The 24062-nt window shown below is 42.7% G+C and overlaps 1 long non-coding RNA gene across 3 annotated transcripts in view; it reads right to left on the minus strand.

The window, feature by feature from the left end:
- The window catches only part of LOC102162221 (uncharacterized), a 173655-nt gene that overhangs the window by 69840 nt on the left and 79753 nt on the right, over positions 1–24062 (minus strand). For all 3 annotated transcript variants that reach the window (XR_014816393.1, XR_014816395.1, XR_014816396.1), the window contains 3 exons: positions 18496–18567; positions 17603–17696; positions 17199–17256 (listed from right to left, as the gene is read on the minus strand). This is a non-coding gene — a long non-coding RNA (uncharacterized LOC102162221). The remainder of the gene's footprint in view (positions 1–17198; positions 17257–17602; positions 17697–18495; positions 18568–24062) is intronic.

The raw sequence follows: 24062 nt of genomic DNA on the forward strand, positions 1-24062 counted from the left end.
AAAAGGACTTTCACGTGCCTCTCTGAAATTATGAGTGGGAGTGAATCCATTTCACAAAGCTATTTTATCTCTAGAAGCTGAACTTAAGGAGTCCTGAAGGAAAACTCAAACAGGCCACACAAATTGGCCAGCGTTCAAGGCCTGGAAATCACTAAGGCTGAGGCAGCCAGCTGGTGATCATAAAGCTTTTCATGTGAGGACGGTGGTGATACAAATGCTTCTTCAGGGACATTTCTTGGAAAATTAAAACACATGGTGTGTGGACACACCAAGGGTTAGGCCCCACTCTGTGACCTCATGTAACCCTCATCCCTGCATAAAGGTCATATCCAAATATTACTTTAAGTAATAAAGAGCTTCTAGTTAAAAGCACCGTGGGTGTAAGAGGAGAAGACCATACTGAAATGCTGCTAATATAGATCAGGGGAAAGATTTACAAAACCACATAACACCTAAGGAATCACTGACAAAGAGAATGGGGCAGGAGGCCGCACCAGGTAAGAAACAGGGAAGCTGGGAAGAAGAGGGTGTGTGTGTGTGTGTGTGTGTGTGTGTTGTGAGTGTGCATGAGATGTATGTGTGAGCCTGTGAAGCATATTGACGTGTGTGTGAGTATGTGAAGGGTATGTGCGTGTTGTGTGTTGTGTGCGTGTGTGCATGTGTGTGTAGGGAAGTTGCAGGAAGAAGAAGGTCTCTTCCTCCCAACAGGAAGTTGTCTTAGTCAGCTCGAGCTGCCATAACGAAACACCCCGGCCCGAGTGGCTTAAACTGCAGACGTCTATTTCCTACAGCTCTGGAGACTGGGAAGTCCCAGATCGAGATGCGACCCAATCTTGTTCCTGGTTGGCTCAAGGAAAGCTACCTTGTCATCGTGATCTCACGTGGCCTGTCCTCTCAGAGGGCACTCGCGCGTCTCTTCCTCATCTTAGAAGGGCACTAGTCCTTTCAGATCAGGCCCCACCCTTGTGACCTCATTTAACCCTCACTATTGCAGAAAGGTCCTGACCCAAACACACTCACATGGGGAGGTGGGACTTCAACATACAAAGTTTAAGGGGAAATAGTTCCTTCTATAGCAGAAGTCAGTAGAGGATAGGAAAATGATAAAATCAAGAAGCAGCCTGTTATTTAGAAAAATGATGGCGAATGTAACAAGTAGCTAAGACTTAGGAGAGAGTGCGCTTGGGGCCAAAAAACAAACAAATAAAACAGCAACAAACACACACACACACACAAAACCCCAGGGTACAAAGGACCGAAGCAGGGGATGTGGGAATTTGCTAATAATTATTATTATCTGCCTTTAAATTTCAGTTCCTCCATGAAGGTTCATTTGACTGAAGTTTGACTGATTAAGGCTGGGAAGAAGAGGAATAGATGGGGTGCCTTGTCATTTATCATCCAAGCTGGGGCGCATGTGAGAATGAAAGAGAGCACTATTAATGACATGGGGACAAGAGGTGCAAATGGAACAACCCTGGATAATCTGGGACTTGTGATCAGCCTACATACAAGGTGTCAAAGCTTTGGCTTCATTTAAGATATGGGAAAGGGGAGTTCCCTTGTGGCAAAGTGGGTTAAGGATCCAGCAATGTTACAGCAGTGGCTCAGGTGGCCGCTATGGTGTGGGCTGGATCGCTGGCCTGGGGACTTCCACATGCTGTGAGTGTGGCCAAAAAAAAAAGTGGGGAAGGGTTAGGGTTAGTTCAGTGTTTCGGGGCAGAAGGATGGCTCCCCTTCCAGCATTTGTGGAATGGTGGACAATCAGTTCATCTCAAGGGACATCCGCTCAACTGAGTGGCAGTACTCAGGGTAGTCCCTGACCCCTCTGCCAGACATCCCATGGCAGAACTCAGTGCCCCTCTGTGCTTGCTAAATATCTACTCTACACCTTTATTAAAGAACGTACCACCCCCCACTGACACTATGATTTTCTTATGTGTCCTGAGCTCCCCTTGCAGGCCTCCCACCTCCAATACTGGAAGCATTTTGGAGTAGCAAGACTATATTCGTGTCACCTGTTCCCCAGATTCTATCATAGTAGGATAAGAAGTATGTACTCAAAATGTTTTTCCTAAATAAATATTGATCAAAAACATAATGGGGATAATAAGCACAGGGGACTCAATATTCTGTGATAACCTATGTGGAAAAAGAATTTGAAAAAGAATGGAGGTCCAGGAGTTCCCATTATGGCGCAGTGGTTAACCAATCCGACTAGGAACCATGAGGTTGTGGGTTTGATCCCTGCCCTTGCTCAGTGGGTTAAGGATCCAGAGTTGCTGTGAGCTGTGATGTGGGTTGCAGATGTGGCTCGGATCCTGAGTTGTTGTGGCTCTGGCGTAGGCCGGCGGCTACAGCTTCAATTAGACCCCTAGCCTGGGAACCTCCATATGCCACAGAAGCGGCCCTAGAAATGGCAAAAAGACAAAAAATAAAATAAAAAAAAAAAGAATGGAGGTCTGTATATGTGTAACTGAGTCACTTTGTTGTACAGCAGAAATTGTCCCAACATGATAAATCAACCATACTTCAATAAAACTTTTTCTAGAAAGAAATATAGGATAGGGGAAGGAGAGCAAGCAAATATATTTAAGATTGCCTTTAAGGGTCAAAAGAAAATAACTTCTATACATTGCCAGTAGAATGTAACCACCTGTGGTTTTCCTAAGGACGATTTGACAATGTATACCAAAAGCCTCTATTTTTTTTTGAATTTATTTTTTGTTTTTGCTTTTTTAGGGCTGCGCCCACAGCATATGGAGATCCCCAGACTGGAGGTCTAATCGGAGCTAGAGCTGCTGGCCTACTCCACAGCTCATGGCAATGCCAGATCCTTAACCCACTGAGCAAGGCCAGGGATCAAACCCGTGTCCTCATGGATGCTAGTCGGATTCATTTCCGCTGCACCACGACAGGAACTCCCACCAAAAGCCTCTGAATCGATCCTTTGACTCAGGAATATTGCTTCTAATATCTTCTAAACATATAACCATAACCAGAGATGTACAAAACTTGGCTGTAACAATGTTTTGATAAGCAGAAAACACTGGAAACAATCCAATGATGACTGACTAATTAAAACACGGTCATCCAAAGTAAGGAGACCATGCAGCATTACACATGACATTGCAGAAGAGCATTCAAGGGAGTTCCCGTTGTGGTTCAGAGGTAATGAACCCAACTAGTACCCATGAGGATGAGGGTTCGATACCTGGCCTTACTCAGTGGGTTAAGGATCCAGTGTTGCCATGAGCTGTGGTGTAGGTCACAGACACAGCTTGTATCCAGCATTTGCTGTGGCTGTGGCAGGCCAGCAGCTGCAGCTCTGACTTAACCCCTAAACTTCTAAAACAAACAAACAAACAAAGCGGTGTTCAATAACACAGAAAAAGGCTTCTCAGATATCACTTGAAAAAATAGTTTTTTAAGATGTGTATATAATACAATCCTATTTTGGTTAACAAATACATCTAGAAGATCTTTCCATATCCATGTATACAGAGAGATCCAGCTTATTTTTTAGCAACTATAAGAGGCTCTATTTTATGGAACTACCATGAATGTTTAACAAATTCCTATCGAAGGACAATTAGACTGAATATATTTGCTACTATAAACAACAGTGCTGATTCTTTTCTGCCTAAAGCGTTTTTCCTTCAATCTTCCCAAGGCTTTTTCTTGCCATTCAGGTTTCAACTTAAATATTACTTGCACCGTATCACCCTCTTTTATCACGACCTGATATTTTATTTATTGTTTCATTTCCCACTAGAAGGCAAGCTATTGAGAGATGCCAACAAATAATTGTTGGAAAAATAAGTGAATGAATGGATGGATGTGTGAATGACAAATAAGTGTCATATGTACAAGCTAAAAACAAGGCAGCAACATGTTCACCATGGTTATTTCTGTTCATAAGTGAGTTTGGCTTATCCTTTATGTTTACCTGAATTTTTCAAATTTCTTGCCATTAACAATGCATACTTTTGTAATCAGGAAAAAAACCTGAAAAAAAGTTACATGTATTATTAAAGCATGGCTGAACCCACACAATGGTTGGGAGAATACAGAGAAAAATATCAGGAACCATACTGAAGTCTGGTTGTGGAGCAAAGAAATAATGGAGAATAACACAGACTGATTATGGGATATGACTAGTTTTTAATGATGTTTTAAAGTTGAGATGGTCTCACTTTGGCTATTTAGTGTTTTCTATAAATTGTACAAATATTGATGGGGGAGTAATTTTTTGAATGTATTATGGATCAAGTGTATGTAGTAATTCATGGCCAGTGTTTTGCTATTTAAATTGCAAAGATCACTCCTCACTTTTAAAAATCCTCCAAGACTATTGCTTTTTTAAAAGAAAATGAAATAAAGAAGGAAGTTAGGAAGGAAGGAAAGCAATAAAGAAAGAAAGAAAAGCAGAAGAAAGAAGGGAAGGGAAGGAGGGAGGAAGGAAGGAAGGAGAAAGGGAAGAAGGAAGAAAGAAAGAAAAGCCATTAGGATATATTAACAAAAATAAAGTAAAAATATTTGTCAACTATATTTTTCACCAGGGAGTTCCCATCGTGGCTCAGTGGTTAATGAATCCGACTAAGAACCATGAGGCTGCAGGTTTGATCCCTGGCCTTGCTCAGTGGGTTAGGGATCCGGCGTTGCCTTGAGCTGTGGTGTAGGTCGTAGATGTGGCTCAGATGCTGCATTGCTGTGGCTGTGGTGTAGGCCGGTGGTGACAGCTCCGATTAGACCCCTAGCCTGGGAACCTCTATCTGCCACAGGAGCAGCCCTAGAAAAGGCAAAAAGACAAAAAAAAAAAAATATTTTTCACCATTGCCTATTTAAATTTTACATGGAGCCACCTCAGAGTGACATTCTGTTGGAAACGCTGGTTGGTTGTTTTTGACTTGGACTCATTTCTTGGATCCTATGAAGGCAGTCCTCCTTCAAGGTGATGTGCTCCAGCGAGGGCACTGTGACTCATGAGTAACTGCTGCTTCCCCTTGGAATGGGACTGCCAGACAGACACCAGCACAGAGGCATCTGATGCAACTCTGGATGCTCAAGGTGCATTGACGGCAAGGAAGCTGGATCCATGGGGATCACTTGGGAGGCTAGAATTTGGCCTCTGGACCTGATAAGCACCCAGAGTCAGATTTAGGAGAGTAAATAGGAATTCTTGGGGGAGATTCAAGTAAAATTTAACTGGGATAAACCAATAGCCTGGACAGGTTACAGAAGAGAATCAAAGTTGATCAACAGCTAGATTAAAACAAGACTTGCATTTATCTGCTGATTAATTTCTTCACCTTAACTGATATCATGGGGTCCCATTGCATTTAAGCCCCTGAAATATTTTAAGAGCTGGATATTCCCAACTGTTTTCAACAAATCTATTGCGTATTTTTAGGACTGAATGTTCCCCCTCTAAATTCACATACTGAAGCCCTAACCCCTGATGTGACTATATTTGGAGATAAGGCCTTTACAGAATAATCAAGGTTAACCTTGAGCTGGTAGAATTAGTATCCTGAGAAGAAGAGAAAGAGAGACCAGAGCACTTGAGCGCGCTCTCCCTCTCTGCATGCACACAATGAGCAAGGGTCGCATGGGGACACAGTGAGAAGGTAGCCATCTACAAGCCAGGAAGGGAACCCTCACCAGGAACCAACCACACAGGCACCTTGATCTTAAACTTCTAGTCTCCAAAACTATGAGAAAATAAGTGTCTGTTAAGTTACCCAGCCTGTAGTATTCTGTTATGGCAACCCAAGCAAACTAAGACAACTGGGGACAGAAAAATGTCCATTGGAATTACTGCAGTCCCTACAGCAAAAGTTAAAAATAAAAAAGTACCCAAGCCTAATAAAGAACATGTAAGGGGATTTCCTGTTGTGGCTCAGCAGGTTAAGAGCCCGACGAGCATCCATGAGGATGTGGGTTTGATCCTGACCTTGCTCACTGGGTTAAGGATCCAGTGTTGGCCACAAGTGGTAGGGTAGGTCACAGTTGCTGCTTGGATCCTACATTGCTGTGGCTGTGGCATAGGCTGGTGACTGCAGCTCTAATTTCACCCCTAGCCAGGAACTTCCATATGTTGCAGGTATGCCCCCCTCCAAAAAAAAAAAAGAAAAAGAAAAAGAAAAAAAAAGGAGGAAGCACAATTCTACAGCAAAATCTCTGCATCCCTTGCCTCAAGACAACTGCCTTACATAGCCATCCACAGTCCTCTTCCTCAAACAGGCTCACCTAGAGCTGCCCTGATCTCAGGGGTAGGACAAGATGTAATCTTAAATGAAAGTTGGACTGGACAATTTAATATTGAAAATGAAGGAGTTCCCACTGTGGCTCAGCAGGTTAAGAAACCAACATAGTGTCTGCGAAAATGCAGGTTCCATCCCTGGTCTTTCTCAGTGAGTTAAGAATCCAGCGTTGCCACAGGCTGTGGCATGGTTCGAAGCTGCAGCTCCGATTCAAACCCTAGCCAGGGAACTTCCATAGGTCACAGGTGTGGCCATAAAAATAAAAGAAAACGAAGTTGTTTGGGAAGGTCCCATGGTGGCAGCAGCTTAAGGATCTGGCATTGTCTTTGCAGTAGCACGAGTTCCAACCCAAGTCTGATGCAGTGGATTAAGGATCCAGTGTTGCCACAGCTGTGGCATAGTTCACAGCTGCAGCTCAGATTCGATTCCTGGTCTGGGAGCTTCCATATGCCATGGGTGCAACCATTAAAAAAAGACAAGACAAGACAAGACAAGAAAATAAAGTTGTTTGTGAGACTTAGAGTGACCAGAGGGTTTCTCATTATTTAAGAGTGGTCATAAAAGCCATGGTCATAGTCTAGATTCATCCAAAAGTTAACTAGCCCTGGAGAGAAGTTAGAAGGGAAGCTGGTGTCAGGGGAAGGGAAGATTAGTTCCATCCCTATGCAATTAACACACATCATCCCCAAAAGAGTTTCAGTGGAGTAATGGCAAACTATAGAAGACAAACTATCATAGGCTAAACTGAGCTAGAAGGCGCTGAGAGTGTAAATGCATGAGCAGGAGGGCAGAAGGCAGCAGCTGGAGGATTCTGTGGCATACACAGAGGGTTTTTTTTTTTTTTTATGGGAGAAATTAGATCATGTGTGAAAACTTCTGGAAAGAAGCCAGCAGAGGGGATGCTGATCAGATCAGAGGGGGAAGAACAGGGGCTCAGCTTTGGCCTCAGATGGGAGGAGTGGGCAGGTGCCTCTTTCATCAGAAGAGGAAGGCAAGGAAAGGGTAGGCATGGGACAGGCAGGAAGCTGAAGGAATTGTCATCTGACTCCTCCTCCAAGTCTTCTGTCAAGTGGGAAGTGAAGGGAAAGCTGAAAGCTCAGCACTGACAGGAGGATGGAGAAGGTTTGAAAGAGCCATCTCCAGAAAAAAGAGAGGCAAGCTTTGTTGGGCTGGGTGTCCTGAGGGTGTCTGGCTGAAGCTGGAAAACATGTTTAATTGAATATTCATCAGGACTACCCAAATGTAGCAACTATTGCCACGAAGTCCCTGGAGTCTGGGAATGTCTGAGTGAAAATACAACAATGTGGTGATCACTCTGATTCAGAGAAATTCAGGGAAATTGCTGGTCTGAGATGCTTTAATAGCTCTGTCCCACGTGAATCTGCATCGCTATTGTCCTTTTCTTTTTTTGAGTTTTTTACATAAATGGATGGTGTCTCCCAAGAAAACTTACAGCCTGAGCCTGGGGAAAAGACATGAGAGAGCTACTACCTGGTAACAGGTGGTAAGACTTTGTGACTGATGTTCTGAGGATATGGTTGCCCTCCGTTTTGTCTTTCAGAAAGTCAATGACAAATCACTGTAAGGAAATAGACAGTGACGCACAGGCCCCTGCTCTCTGATCTACTGACAGACTAGTCTACAGAAACCAGATAAGCACTGTAATAGGGTGGAGATGAGGGTGTGTGAAATGCGAAAAATAGAGAGGAATGAATGTGTCATGCTGTCTCCCAAACTCACCGTCTCAGATAAAGTTCTCATAGATAGAAATTAATTTTCATAGAGAATACGGCAGAGTATTTTAAAATGGCATTGTCCAAAAAAGATATGATTCATCTATTTTATTCTCCAGGGTTTCCACATCACTTGGCACAGTACCTGGCATAGAGGTAGATGCTCCATAAATAATTGAGTAATTGTGTAATGAATCAATGGTGCTTCAGGGTGAAGGGCTGTCCTGCTCATCTCAGGGTACCTGCCTTATGTGTACATGCATGCACACACACAAAACACACATATACTCATAGAAGGCTGCTTTTCTCCTCTAAATACCCATGGCAATTTACATGTTAGAGAAAAATTAGCATTGTTGCTGGAGAGAATTTCTTAGCTTGCTGACAATGAAACCAATGAGAGATAGATGTTGAGCTGAGGCAAGGGGGAAGGAATTTGGTGCAAAGATTGTGGATACAGTGAGGCAGGCAGGAGAGCCAATAACTTAGGAGTTCCAGGTCCTTCTGGAAAAATAATTTTGCCCCATGATAGCTCTTATTTGTCCATACCAATTTTGATAGTAAGCAGGTAATATGAACTTACTGCTGTGGCAACTGCTCTCGGTAAGCTGCAAACAGGAATTCTCCTGGCACGAAAGTACAGTCCTTATGAGCTGGAGAAGCCTTGGCAAACAATTATGATGACTCATCCTGTGCTTTCAGGCTGTTTTGTCTTTGCTGGAATCCTTGGCATACAACTACTGAAGGTTTTTTTTTTTTTTTTTTTAAACTTAATTTCCTTTTGTTTTAAATGGAATCCAGACCCAGGGCTAATTGTCTTCTACACTCTAATGCTTGAAAAATTCATCACCTCGCCTGTCTATAAAGAGTTTTGTTTTTTTCACTTTGGGGCCACACCCGCAGCATATGGAGGTTCCCAGGCTAGGGGTTGAATCAGAGCTATAGCTGTGGGCCTACATGCCACAGCCACAGAAACAGCAGATCCGAGCCGCTTCTGTAACCTACACCACAGCTCATGGCAACACAGTATCCTTAATCCACTGAGCAAGGCCAGGAATTGAATCTGCGTCCTAATGGATACCAGTCAGATTCATTTCTGCTGAGCCACAACAGGAACTCCAAGAGGTTTGGGGTTTTTTTGTTTGTTTGTTTTTTTAAGTTAACTTGTTGGTTCTCTTTTACATTTTAGACCAGTGGTCAAAACTGAAATGATAAACTCTAATCTTCTGACATAAGAAAAAGAAAGTAAATGAGCATTAGTCATATACTAAGTCTCTGAATTACAACTGAAGGCAATGCAAGATTGAATCGGATGAGCGTTTTTAGCACTTGCAGACTCCGGGGTGACGTCTGGGCCCTCCCACGGATGGGTGCACCAGCTGCTTTTGAGGGTAATGCACGGGAAGAGGTTTGCATGATTTGCCACACGGGGTGGTTTGCACGGTCAGCTTGGTTAACCCAGAAGTGTGCTTCCCAGAACTCCCTTCTCGTTTTGGTTTTGGGTTAGAGTTGCACCAAAGTGCATGAGCTTTAGAAAGTTGAAGTGAGGCAGCATTATGACCTCTGAAGGTCACTGTAATTAAACGTGGTGACAAATGAAGAAGTGCTACAGATTCCAGTTGGTCCATGATGGCACCAGCTCCACAGTCTGCTCTTCTCCCACCTCCTGACCCTGCTGACCAACTGCAGCCTGGGGTCTAGGCCCCTCACCAGAGGCTCGGACCTCCCACGAGCTTTCCTTTATGGCTTCACTCCTGCTGTGGGATGTGCTCAGCGGTGTCACTGACTCTGCCATTGATCCTTCAACTCCCCACCTATACCTTCATGTTCTCTGTTCCTCCTGTAATTAGGTGAGGTCTAAGATTTGTAATAAACCCACTGTCTATAGTGCATAGTGGTTCTCTTTCCCTGTTTGAATCCAGAGATACCGAGTGGGAGGGGATTATTATTTACTAGAGGGTTCCTATGGGAAGAGGCATTATCACTCTAGAGTCAGAGGTACTGGGTACCAACCCAAATTCCACCACTACCAGCTAGTTGATCTTGGACAAGACATTTAACCTCTTAAGCCCTAGTTTCTTTACTTGTGAAATGGAGCCAGGAACCTTAGCTACCTCATGGGATCATTATGAGGTTTAAATGATATATTTCATATACAGCACTTAGCCTAGTAAATAGTAAATGCTTGGTGAATGTTAGCATTTTTGATGGAGCCTCCTATCCAAAGGGGAGTCTGGTAGTAGAGTTTAAAATATATGGAGAGAAGCAAATGAATAAGTGTAGGTTTTTAGGACTTGGGGAGAGCTGAGGTTGGAGAGATAAGCTGGAATCAGCAGTAGGGAGGCAGGATGGAAGGAATGGGCAGTTTGGGGTTAACACCGTGAACAGTGAGTGTCTAGACATCAAGGCCAGACTCTTAAAACTGCAATTCGGAATGCAGTTCTCTCTGCCTAAAATTCTTCTTGCTAGAAGGTCAGGCCAGGTCTCCCTGGGTTCACTGTGTGGGAAGCTGCGATATAGGGTCTAAGGGATTTCCCAGTGCTTGTCCATGGCCGTTACTCTGCCTCGAACATCGAAGTTGGCTTTTGTGGCACTAGAAGAAACTCAAGACGGCCTGCCCACTTTGTTCCCCTCCCAGAGTGCTGGAGTGGCCACGGGTGAAGGAAGGAGGAGTTAAACCCCACAGAACCTCACACTCTAACCTCAGTTAAAAGAGTTGAGATTCAGGATGGACGGGTGCCTGAGTGTAACGAGATGACAACTGGGTAAGCAACCAGTTCACAACCCCCATCTCCACCCAGAGACCCAGGCACTTAGCTTTGAGTTGGAATAGTGCCTAGATTGGAGGACTAAGCCCACGCAGCCCTCCTCCTGAACAACTGTGTTCAAATGGGGCACTTCCAGGTGCAACTAGAAACCTGTAAGAAAATGGAAAAAAGATCTGAAGATCCTGTCGCATGAGAAAACATGACTGGAGAGAAGTGTGGGTGCGTAACTTCAGAGAAAGCTCTGGAGGCACCTCATAGCTGTCTTTGGCTCTCTGAAAGGTTTCATGTGAAGACAGGTCTGGGATCAGTGCATGCAAATTACGAGAGGATACGTTCGCCTCAATGTATTCCTGCCATTGATGATAACAACTGATAATAATGACGGTCAGCACTCACCGAACACTTCCTAGCACCAGTCCATTGCTTTAAACAATTTCGATATGTTATCTTGTTAAAAATCTTACAATATTCCTATAAAGTATTGAGACACACAGAAATTAAGTAATCAGCCCATATTTATAGAATTTGAATAACAGGAGCGAGGACTCAAATCCAGGAAGTCTGTCTCCAGATCCTCTGCTCCCAATCACAGCACTCTGATTTACAATGGAAGGGAATTCCTGCATCCAGCAGGAGTCTGGGCTGCATTATTTCTGAGCTTTGCTCTAACTCAGATCCCTTGAGGTCTTTCTGGGCTAGGATGGTTGGTATTCAATGCAATTCAACAAGCAGTTATGAGGCACTGCACATTCACCAGGCTCTGGACTGGGTACTAGGGATTACAAGATAAGAAAAATAGGATGGTCCCATAATAGACAAAGGGCTAAGGAACTTCTGTGGTCCATGAGGATAGAATCACAAATCTTCTCTCTGAAAGCTGCCAAACTTGTTTAAAGGGCAATGTTTGGGGAGTGCCTGTTGTGGCTCAGTGGTAATGAACCCCACTAGTATACATGAGGATGTGGGTTCCATCCCTGGCCCTGCTCAGTGGGTTAAGGATCTGGCGTTGCCCTGAGCTGTGATGTAGGTTGCAGATGTGGCTGAGATCTGGCTTTGTTGTGGCTGTGGTGCAGGCCGGCAGTAGTAGCTCTGACCCCTAGCCTAGGAACTTCCATATGTTGTGGTTGTGGCCCCAAGAGAACAAAAAAAAAACAAAAAAAAAAAAAAAAAAAAGAAGAAGAAGAAGGCAAAGTTTGGCTTTGGAACTCCCATCCCAGCTCCTTGTATCACCCTCTCCCCAGGTTCCCAATGTCATCCAGCAAATCCTGCAAGCATCTCTCTGTTGCGAGGGGTCCTAATAGTGTCTTGCACTGAGGAGGCTGAGCAGCAGAGTAAATGCACATATAAACTAGGCAAACCAGGTTTAAAGGCTCAGTTCAACCAGTGACGAGTGGGATAAACCATGTGTTTAAGATAAAGCAACCAAATGTGTTAGCTCTCCTTCCATAGCTGCCAGTTCATGCTTCTGCCTGTATTTCATCTTTTAAAGAGTCTTATGATTTACACCAGCCTGCTTAGACAGTCCAGAATAATCTTTCCATCTCAAGATCCTTGACTTAGTCATAGCTGTGATGTCTCTTTTGCCAGCCCCGGCGACATATATACAGACTTGGGGGATTAGAACATGGACACTTTTGGGAGGCTGTTATAATACCTAATGCAAATACCAGCTGTTGGTGAGGCTGGAGCAACTAGAACTCTCACACGCTGCTTGCTGGGAATGTAAAATGGGACATCCATTTTGGAAAAAATACACATGAAGACTTGTACATACATGTAACTTTATCATGATCACAACCTGGAAACAACCCAAATGTTCATCTACATGTGAGTAGGTAGATGAAAGAGGTTGTGGTATATCTATACGATAGAACATAACTCAGTTTAAAAAATGAACAAACGACAGGTGTATATAACAACATGGATGAGTAAAAGACACCAAACACAGAAGCGTATATACTGTGAGACTCCATTCATATAAAATCCCACGATAGGCAAAATGATGATAGAAAGCAGATCAGTGATGTCCCAGGACCCAAGAGTTAGGTTAGGGAAGCTGGCTCTAAAAAGGAATGAGGAAAACTTTTGGACCAGCAGAAATGTGTTATATCTTGATTGTGATAGTAGTTACATGAAGTATTCATGTTACGTGTTACAACTAATCGAACACCATTCAATAAGTGAATGAACTTGCTGTTTGTAAATTATATCTCAGAGCTCCCTGGTGGCTCAGTAGGTTAAGGTTGTCACCACTGGGGCTATGGTATTGGCTGTGATGAGGATTTGAACCTTGGCCCAGGAACTTATGCATGCCATGGTTGTGGCCAAAAAAAGAAAAAAGAAAAAATTATACCCCAACAAAGTTCATTAATTTTTTTTCCTGGAAGGCTATCACCTGCCCTCCTGTGGAAACTAAATTGCTTCCGGGAATTTCTTCCTGTCTAGCGGGAAGTGCTTCAATTGCCATTGGGTTCCACTTCCTCTTACCCAGCCCTCCCTGGAGATGAATGACAGCTCTTCATCAGCTTTCAAGTTCTTTAAAACATTTAGCCAAGCAGGAGCCAAGCCCTGAAAACTCCTCCTTCAGAGAGCTTCCCTAAACTGTACCTTATCCTTGAAAATATACCCATTCTCCTTATTTCAAAGAACCCCATATTTTTCTTATTTGGAGAAAGGACCAAGGCAAGAGAAAATCTGGAACTACAAATCTAGAAGGAATTTTTTAAAAATTTTTTAATTTATTTAAAAAATGTTTTATTAATGTATAGTTGATTTACAATGCTTTGATCATTTCTCCTAAACAACAAAATGATTCATTTCTACATATACACACATCCATTTAGAAGGAATTCTGATGAATTATCTGATCCTAATTGGTTCTGCTTCCTCCAGGCTAAATCCCATTTCAGTCAGGCCATCAAAATATGTCTACGAAGTTCTGCTCTGCTTTGAGCTAATTATAATAATAGCTCTCATTTTTTCAGAGCTTACTATGTCCCTGGGCTGGGCTGAGTACTTTATATGAATAACACGCAAATTAATCCACAGCAATCTTATGAGATAGATACTATTATCATCCCCACTTTATGGGTGAGAAATTGAAGGCAGGGTGGTTAAGTAACCTGCCCATGGTCAGTAGAGAACCAGAACTAGAATTCAGAGCCACAGACTGCAGAATAGTTAATTAACCATTGCCATATACTGCTGATATTTGTTCTATAGGGCTTTCTTTCCTTTTCTTTTTCTTTCTTTCTTTTTTTTTTTTTTGGTCTTTTTGGGGGCCAAACCTGCAGCATATGAAAGTTCCCAGGTTGGAGGTCGAATTGGAGCTGTAGCTGCCAGCCTACACCACAGCCATAGCAACAGCAGGTCTGAACCGTGTCTGTGACCTACACCACAGCTCACGGCAACACCAGAGCCTTAACCCGCTTATCAAACCCAGCGTCCTCATGGATACTAGTAGGGTTTGTTACCACTGAGCCATAACAGAAACTCCTATAGAGCTTTCAACTCTATAGGAGTTGAAGTGGGGCTCTAGCCTCACTGTGCTGTGGCACCTTGGGTTAAGAATCCCACTGCAGCAGCTTGGGTCACTGTCGAGGTGCAGGTTCAATCCCCAGCCTGGTGCAGTGGGTTAAAGGATCTGGCCACAGCTGAGGCTGGGCTTCAATACCTGGCCTGGGAATTTCCATCTTCCATGGGTGCGCCCATTAAAGAAAAAGGAAAGAAAAATCTCTAGGAAGATCCTATCCTACTCTTTCTCCCAAACCTGCTTTTTTTTTTTTTTCCCCGCCTGAACCCCTGGGACCTTTGTGATTAAGTAAAATGATTCCTAAGCAATAAACAGCATGCCTCACCAAATTCCCGATTTATAGAGGAGACATGAATGAGATGCCGTAATTTTATAAAGAGTGTTTGGAGAAGGAAGCAAGAATACGGCATCCATTCATTCACTCATTCACTGAACATAATTTAAACATTATGGGGCAGTTACTAAGCCAAGTCATTGTGTTGGTACCCAGGGGACATAAGACAGACATGGATCTTATTCTCAATGCCTAAATTTTCCAATGATTATTGTCTTTCCCTGTTGTTGGCCAAGTTCCACTTCTCAGTCTGAACCATTCATTACAGCCTGACACAGCCAGCCCTGTCCCTGGAATGACCCTCTGGATGCTACTTCCCTGATGGGTGTAGGAAAGTCAGGATCCCTGTGGACTGGCCAAACAATCACTCAGGAAAGAATAGTCTCCCCGTTCCTGTTCTCTCCCACCCTTCTCAGTGAGCTGTAAGGAAATGGAGAAATAATGGGCTGGGATTAGCCCCAGGATCCCTCAATAAACAGCTCCCCCTTAATAAACTGCTCCTACACACCCCTCTCGTATGTTAAATGGAAAGAAAATGAGCGGGTTAGATCTCTTGCAGTTTCAAAAGAGAATTGAGTTCAATTCTATACGATAGATGCTTAGTTACATCATAAACAACGGTATGGGAACACGGAGATCTGCCAGAGAGACAAACTGTTCCTAAAAGTAAAAAACCCTGATGTGCAAACAGATATTAGCAAATAAGCAGCTTGTTCCCCAGATGCTGGGAGGCCAAATTTCCCTGAAAGGGAAGAAGTCCTAGAAAGTGAAGGACTGGCCAGAGGCTCAGGCTGATGTCGATCACCTGCCCAAAGTCTGGTACGTAGTAGGTACACTCTATATGTGGTTTGCAGCTGTCCTAGTGGGTGACATTTGATAGTTCCACAGGGTACGTGGTGCTCCGGCCCTTTAGCACAGTGCCTGGTTTAGTCATTCAGATTTTGATGAACAAGGAATCTTGGGGGACCCTTGCTCTATATAAATGGACCAGTCCTATATGATAATATAAAAGGCACCACGTGATCCTGTCTGCTTAAACAAACAAAACAAAACTCTTCCACCAGCCGCAGAGGTTTTACTAAAATTTGCAAATGCACAGAGCATTTACTGCCCTAGAGCACTATCTTATGGTGAAGGACCACAGTGAGCCTGGGATGATATTTGCCTTCTGGAAGCTACATTTTAGGATGTGCCTGTGTGTGTACTTGGGTAGAGAGGACAGGGATCCATTAATAAGTATTACGAAAGAACACAGGGAATCATGGAGGAAGGAAATTCATATTCCTTGGAGAATCTAGAAAGGCATCTTGAAGGAGATGGAATTGAGCTGAGCTTAAAGGAAGGGGTGGGGTACATATTCCAAGAAAAAGGAATCTCTGGACAAAAGTAGAAATTTATGGCACTGGAGAGCATATTTAGGAAAAGGCCAGAAGAGCCTGTAAGAGACCAATGAGCTGTCTGTCTGCACTGTGAGGCTGTGGGTGCCTCCGTGGCCAAGAAAGTAGCACTGGTTTAAGACCGTCACAAGCCCTAAGTATAGAAATTTGATTACAATGCTCTCCATGTGCTACGTGAAATTTTAAAAAGACTGAATTACAAACTAAGGCTAAGGAAGCCCAACAAAGTTCTGACTTTGCCCATGTAGAAGTTTGATCCCTTAAAAAAAAAAAAAAGAAAAAAAACTCTTTAAAAATTTTTTAAAAAGAAAAAATAATCTGATTTGGAGATTCTGGAGTTAGACTAGAAGCAGCTCTGCTGCAGGGAAAAATGAACTCTGGGAACTCAGGGGATTAAGACTCATGCATTTGGTTGGGGCAGCTCCCAGAGGCAACACTCTTTCAAGTGGTGACTTCAGATTCAAGGCTCCTTGCAAACAGCGACTCTGCCATCCACTAGAGCCTCCTTGACCCTCTACTGACCCTCTGCATTCAGCTGTCCAACCACCAGAGAGAGAGGTCATGGCACATTGCCCAGGTAGGGGGCAAATCACACCCATCCCCCATTCTAAGTGCCAGAGCTAGTCTCCTGGCCCCATCCACCCTGTCTCTGCAGAGACCAAAAATGTAGAGAACCATACATGCATTCCTTTCCTGTGGCTGTTGTAACAAATGATTACACACCTAGTGGCTTAAGAAAACATAAATGTACTATCTTATAGTTCTGTAGGTTAGAAATCTGATATGGGTCTCACTGGGCCAAGACCAAGGTGTCACCAGGACTGTATTCCTTCTAGAGGCTCTAGAGGAGACTGTTTTCTTGCCTTTTCCAGCTTCTAGATGCGGCCCACATTCCTTAGCTTGTGGCGGCCTTCTTCCACCTCGAAGCCAGGAACAGTGCATTTCTTACAAATGTTGACACCTAACTTAATGAATATTTTTTATGAATATTATTTTGATTCTTAATAGTCAATGTTTATGCTGTTGTAGCTATTGCATTCTCTTTCCATATTTCCACTCTTATTATTATTTTTTTTTCACAATTCCAAAGTAAGACTGCATGTGATACCTGGTTGAATTTACTTAAGGTAGTTCCCTAAATTTGTTTAAAATTTCACCAAAATCTTACCCCACATTTCAGCATTGAAATGAAAGTTTCTGGTGCATAGAAGTTCATGCAGACACACCTAGGAGAAGCGAAACAAAGTTTGTTTAAAAAAAAAAAAAGGAATGAGCACCTTTCCACAGGTTTTGGAAAAGCAACAACAACAGTGTCCTTTAGACCTAAGTTGGTCCAGACACATACAGTGAAATTAGAAGCAGTAAACATCCAGGCAGAACAGTTTGGTGTAACTGACTTGTCCATCGTGAAGGACTCAGACTCTATAAACATGAATCTGACAAAACGGCCTGGCTGATTTTTTTCAAGAGGAAATGTTTAACTATCCTCAGTATATAACTTAAGAAGAAAACAAAATATCTGCTTAATCCAATAAGGAAATGCAGAACAGACACAGGTATTCCTTTATATACCTCAAGTTCAAGATCAGTATTAAATCTCCAAAAGCAGTAAAGCTCCCCCAAGACAGCAGCTTCTCACTGCAATGCTCTGCATAGCTGCCAAGGCCTAAAGGAAATAACAAGAACTTATATGAAGAAAGACATATTTTGCTCTAGTTCATAAATCAAATAAGTTCTGTATACGTTTAATGTTTCTTTTTTCCCAAAAAAGTTTTTTCTGCATCAGTGAGGTGACTTAAAGAATTAAGAGTATTTGCAGCAATTCACTTGTGACACCTCTGTCAGCACTGATTGCCACACACCATGAACAAGAAACAAATGTCCATGGACTTCAACGCCCTTTCCATGTGCGATGCTTCAGATGCTTCATTATCGTATGGGCCCTGAGTCTGTGGTGACCCAGAGCCAGTTTGCACCAGCTCTTAAGAACCATTGTACGTATTTTCCCAACACCAGGTTTAAGGACATCTCATGGTTAATTTGAAATGGCCACAGTGAGTGTTTACAACACCACTGCCAAAAAAAAAAAAAAAAAGTCAAATACTGCAAATTAGACTATTTTCTATTATTTACTTCCGAGAGCCAACTGCTAAGCCCACACTGGCTCCAAATCTGCTTTCAGGACTTATGTGGGCCAACCATCCTTCTAAATCCTATTGGTTCTGTTGTTTAGTGAGACTTCAGGATTAAGAGTTTTGAAATCCTACGGCTTTTAGTAGTTTTATCAACAACAACAAAAATAGATTTCTACCTATTACTTAAGAGGAAGTGCTTTGAATCCTGCTTTCTTTGCTAGAATAAGGACAGGAATCTTCTTCCTTCTTGTTAACGGATGTATCCCAACAACCTGACAGCACATGGTAAGTGCTCCATAAATATTTGCTGAGTAAATGAATCAGATTTACCCAAAGCTGGACCACTGCCTTCCCAGTAGGTGATTCTACCAGGCTTTCTTTGTCATTAGTATTGCAAAATCTCTATGGGGGGAAAAAAAAAGAGTAAAACTCCTGCCAATAACTCCTTCTTCTGCATGCTCATAATAATTTAGAAAGTACATATGTTATACAGTAGCATTTATCTACATCATCTCTTTTTTATTATACATATTGTGACCCCTCCATGCTAATAGCAGCTCCAAAAATGTGAGTGAATTTTGTTTTAAGGTACGTTTGTTTTAAAAATATTTCATTTATAGTTTTATTATTTATTTCCATGAATATATCACATAGAAAGACTTATCTTTGGCTGTGCCTCTTAGCCCAGTGCAAGCCCATTTGCAACAGGTGTGATGGCCAAGCCTGCACTCCAAGTCTCATTGCCTCCTGTGTCCTTGGTCTGGGCAAGAGTTCAGGCTCAGCACATGTTTATGAAAGCAACAGTGCTGACTTTGCCTTTCAAAACTCTGGAGAGATTTCAGCAAACCTCAAAGGAAGAAAGGCTGAGTTTCTTCCTACAACTTTGCATGGTCTCCACCTCTCACACACATAGCAGCTTATAATCTTGGTCTTGGCACTAGTCACCTCTCAAAGCAAATCTTCCTTAAAGATGTTTACCCGGGAGGCCAGCCCAAGGCTTGACTTGGATGGAAGCTGTACATGCGAGTGAGGCTGACTATGTCCTTGGCCTTGGCCACCCTGTCTTTCAACTCAGAAATAACCTAAACTCCTCTGATGTCACAAGCTTTGAGAAGTTCTGCTAAATTGATTGACAAATCTTTTTCAGGACAGCCTGAGACACTCAGACAGTGTTTAACTGGAACATTGACAGTGATGATCAAATTAGACAGCTTTCCTTTAGTTTCACTGTCACTGATGGCAGAGGTAATCCTGCAAACACAGGCCTGGAGAAAAACATGTTTGGGATATACTTTGAGTTCTTGAGAGGCATTATATTTCTAGTTAGAAGGCTTCAAGCTGCTGGCAGAAGCACACATGCCACTATATTGCAACCACTATGAAATAAACAGAAGGCTACAACACACAAGGCCAGCACGCTCTGAACTGATTTTCTGAGGAAACTCCCTAGGGACCCAGAGTCGTAGAAAACTCAACAGAAAAAGACCACTGACCCCATCCTAACCCCCTTTACCCAACATAGGATTCTGTAATCTTTGAGCTTGCCAGTTGTTGCCAGCAGAATTCATCTACTCTTCAGATGCTTCACAGAAAGTAGTTTTTCTTGGGGCAGTACCTTCAGAGATAGTTGGAGGTGAGAGCACTGCATGTTCTAGAACCCTCTGTCTTGGGCTTTGGAGCCAACTGGCCAAAACACCAGGCAACATGTTGCCGGTCAATCAAGGTCAAAGCTTCAGGCGCTGGTTTATATTGGTGGAATATGTTTTTACATGTATGTCATGTATGCATGTTTGTATTATGGGACAGAGGGTCCCTGTCTCAGAGGGCAAAGGGAAATGATGCTTCCTCCTAGTGGCAGAGAATGGAAAATTGAGAGAAACAGCCACTTAGAATAGGCTAGAGTATTTGGAAAGGATCTCAGACTCCAGATAATACAGACTCTACCCCTCCCTGCCTTCTAAGAATCTGGCTCTATGCAAATCTAAAAATCTACGTACCCTCTTTGGTCAGCCCATTCAGATCCACTTAATACCAACGTATTTTTCATTACTTCTTGTGTGCCTGACACAGTTCTGTGATCATAGAGGACACAAGGAGATACTGGGCAGGACTGTTGCCCTCAGAAAATGTATGTACAGGGAGCTCCCTTGTGGCACAGTGAGTTAAGGATCCAGAGTTGTCACTTCTGTGGCTCGGGTGGCTGTCGTGACACAGGTTTGATTCCTGGCTTGGGAATGTCTGCATGCCACAGGCATGGCCAAAAAGATAAAAAAGGAAAACATATGTATAATTCCATCGGAGGGACCAGCCTGTATCCTAGAGCAACTAGAAATAAGCAAGTTTTCATCTGTATGGCTCAGGTTATATGTCAACAGTGTAATCTTTCTTTGGCTCCTTCCATAAGCTTTCAAAGATTTGCATAGCCTCCTATTCCACCTAGCCGCATTTCTTGCCTCTTCTCCCTTACATTCTATATTTTAGCCACTGCTGACCAGTCCTCTCAGGGAGCCAGTCTTTAAGGCTTTCTAACACATCGCTAGAAATCTAACAAGGCACAGGGACAGAATTGCCAGAATTCCTCCAGGAGTGGACCTCACCTGAGGTTCTGTGATAAGCTGCTGAGAGAGGGGAAGGATATCCCCCAAGGTATATTAGAAGGTAACTGCAGAAGATTTCTAAATTGCTTTCTAAAATGTGAGCACATGTGTCCACCTCGCTGCACAGTTTTGTGTAACTGAGTCAGGGGCCAAGGAATTGATGTGCTTGGGACAAGTGAGGTGAGGAATCATGTGTCATCATCAGAGCACCCTCCTAGCTTTCCTCTGAACAAAATTAAAGGAACCCAGTCAAAAGTGAGTTGAGAGGGCTACTAAACTACCTGGAGTTTTCCAGATTTCCCATGCCTCTGTACTTTTGACAGATTTGCCAGCAACCATCCTTTCCTATGTGATACCAAGTTAATCTCAAAGTCAAAAAAGCTATTGCCTCCTCCAGAAATTCTTTCCTGAGTCCATATTACACTCTGGCTTAGCCTGGTCTGTATTAGCTGTCTTACGTTTGTGCTTCCAGAACTGTCTCTGAACATCTTTTATCACAGCACTGTTGCTGGCATAAGCTGTTACTGCATCTGACCCCTTCACTGGGCTGGAAGCTCCCTGACAGGTGTGAATTGTGTCTCATTTTTTAATATACTCCCAGCATCTCTCCTAGCTCCTGGCTATTACCCGTATCAGTGGTCTTTTTTTTTTAAGACTAGATAAAAGAGAGATCACTAAGAATGCCTTAGTAGTTAGACTCATAGACTAAGACTTGGGTTGGATTTTGGCCAGTAGTTAAGTAGGATGTGAAAGGTCAGGGGCTGTCCTTCCTGCCAGTACAGTGAGTGTGAGGATTTGAAACAAACATAAAGGACACAAACCCAACAGTGAGAAGCAAATGTTTTTCCATATATCTAATGAAGATCTAACAGAGTCCGTTTCCTTTTGCTTAGCCCATCCCAGACTGTCAGAGAGACTTAAAAAAAAAAAAAGGTATAAACATGCAATTAGAATTATGAGCAGGTAGAAAGCTTGGCTGCCATTCCAGCTATGAAATCAAGTCTTCTCAGGAGCTGTATGAATTCAGAGGACAAGCTCCTTCTCAGGCTATCCCCTCCCCCTGACTTCCCCAAAAGTCCCTAAATGCAGAGGTCTTGCTCAGGCAGTTGTGCAGCTCAAAGTTGGAATAGCTAGAGGTTGACCAGAAGAATGAATGGACCCTTGACCTCTTCCTTCCCTACCATGGGCCTCAGCCCCCTGTTGGTGGTCTGTTCCTTGAGCCCCGAGTCAAAGATTATTTTGCAGGCAATGTAGGATTTAAAGAGTGCTGCTCAGGGCTGTTACCTGGTTAAAGGTAGAAAATGTTGACTTCCTTTACTGCATTTTAACATTGTTATTCTGAAATAAAAAGAGTTTTCTATTTTTTTAACACTTTAGAAGAGGCGGGGGAGAGTTGGGGGAAGAAGGGACTCTTTTTCTTAGAAGAAAGAGTCAAATGCTAAATATGACATTGCTGTGAGACTTTTTTTCTGGAAAAACAACTTTTGGACTATATTTTAAGACAGGAAGTATTATATCCATACTCTCAAACTGTTTCACCTGCCTCTTCCATGCCAAGCAGATGAAGATGTGTTTAGAAATATGATCTTCAGCTCTACACAAATCTTAATGTCAATTAAGTGGATCATAGACCTAAATGTCAAAGCTATAAAACTTCTAGAAGAAAACAGGTGAAAATTTTTGTGACCTTAGGTAAGGCCAAAGTTTCTTAGATTTAACACACACAAAAATAAACCAGAAAAGGAAAAATTGATGAGTTAGATTTCACCAAAGTTTCACCAAAACATTGTTCTTGGACAAAAGTGTCAATTGCATTGATTGAATCATTCCAAATATTTATTAAACATCTATTACATGCCAATACCTTTCTAGGTGCTTAATTATGTCACTGAGTTGGATTCCCTCTATTATACTATACTGTTGCAGAAAAACATTTTTAAAAAGATGAGAAAAAATGCAAAGCAAAGAAAGTTTCATTAACACAAAGATACCTGCAACATATTTAAATTTTTTTGTTTAAATACATGAACAGGATCCAGTACCAGGAAATAAGAGGAAAATACTGAAAAATATGTATGTATATTATCATTTGGTATTTGCTGAATCTTTGAGCAAGAATCTTGGGGATGTGGATGCAGGATAAAGAATATTAGAGCTTTGGAGGAAGGTCAGAAGCCATATTTCACTCCTTATTATTTATTGCCCTGTGGATATTAGCATTAAGCAGCTGCCGATTGGATGATGAGTTCCTTCCACCAGCTGTGGGATCACAGGCTGTGATGAAAATGCCTAACTTGTAGAGTTGGTGTAAGGATAAATGAGGTAATGAATGCCAAATGCACAACTGTACCTCAACAAATGGAAACTCACTGAATGATGATGGCAATAAAATCCAGTCAGGTTCCAAAGGTTGACCAGGATTGAGACGCTCACTTGTTACTTTTGAGAAATGTGCCTCCTCCCTCAGGACAACCTTAGGGAAGAATAGGACACTTCCTTTCCTCTCCCCATCCTTGCCCACGGCAAGTATCACTAACCAACCCACCACAGCACTCTTCAGTTAGCCTCGACTGGGCTTCAAAGTCCTTTCCAGGCAAACAAATCTGATTCATGTAGAGTTAGTGCTGGAGACAAATGTATCTACCATCCTGATTTAAGGGTTCCACAGACAACGGAAGAGTGATTCTAAATTTATTTTTCCTCCAAAGTGAAGCCTACAGAGGGATGACTAGGGGTCCTAGAAGGTGCTTGGCTACAATATAGTACAAGTTTATTTCCTAAGTAGGCAGTATTTAGGCAATCACTGGTTGATTTGTTTTTTATGTGGTTAAACTGCATTTTTCTGTTCATTATCAATTTGGAAGTGAATAATCATTTACTCAACTCTTGGGATTTTTGAAAGTAGGTCTTTGATTTTTCAGATCCGAGAACCACACACCCCCATCCCAATTTATAACTAGAGAGGTTGCTCCTTAATTTAGGAGTCCCTTGGACTCTATCTGACAGGAAATAGCTCCAAGAGGCAGAAAGAAAGCAAGTCTACCAGCTCAATGTCCTGGTTATCTGACTCAGCTAAGGCAATGATGCTCAAAGGGGCAGAACCTCCCTTAATGCATGATTCTCAACCTTGGCCACTACCTAGAATCCACTAAGCAGTTTTTAAAAGCCCTGATGTCCAGGCAGAGCCCCTGACCAATTACCTCGGAGGCTCTGCAGATGTTGCCCATGTGTGAATCTTTGAGTTAAAGCTCTTCAGGCAATTTTATGTGCAGTCAGGGTTGAGCAATATTGTGCTAAGGT

The sequence above is a fragment of the Sus scrofa genome, chromosome 9, assembly GCF_054392235.1.
Source record: "Sus scrofa isolate SSC_HxYL_T2T_F1_AM1 chromosome 9, Sscrofa_HxYL_maternal_Yorkshire_Landrace_v2.0, whole genome shotgun sequence".
NCBI lineage: Eukaryota > Metazoa > Chordata > Mammalia > Artiodactyla > Suidae > Sus > Sus scrofa.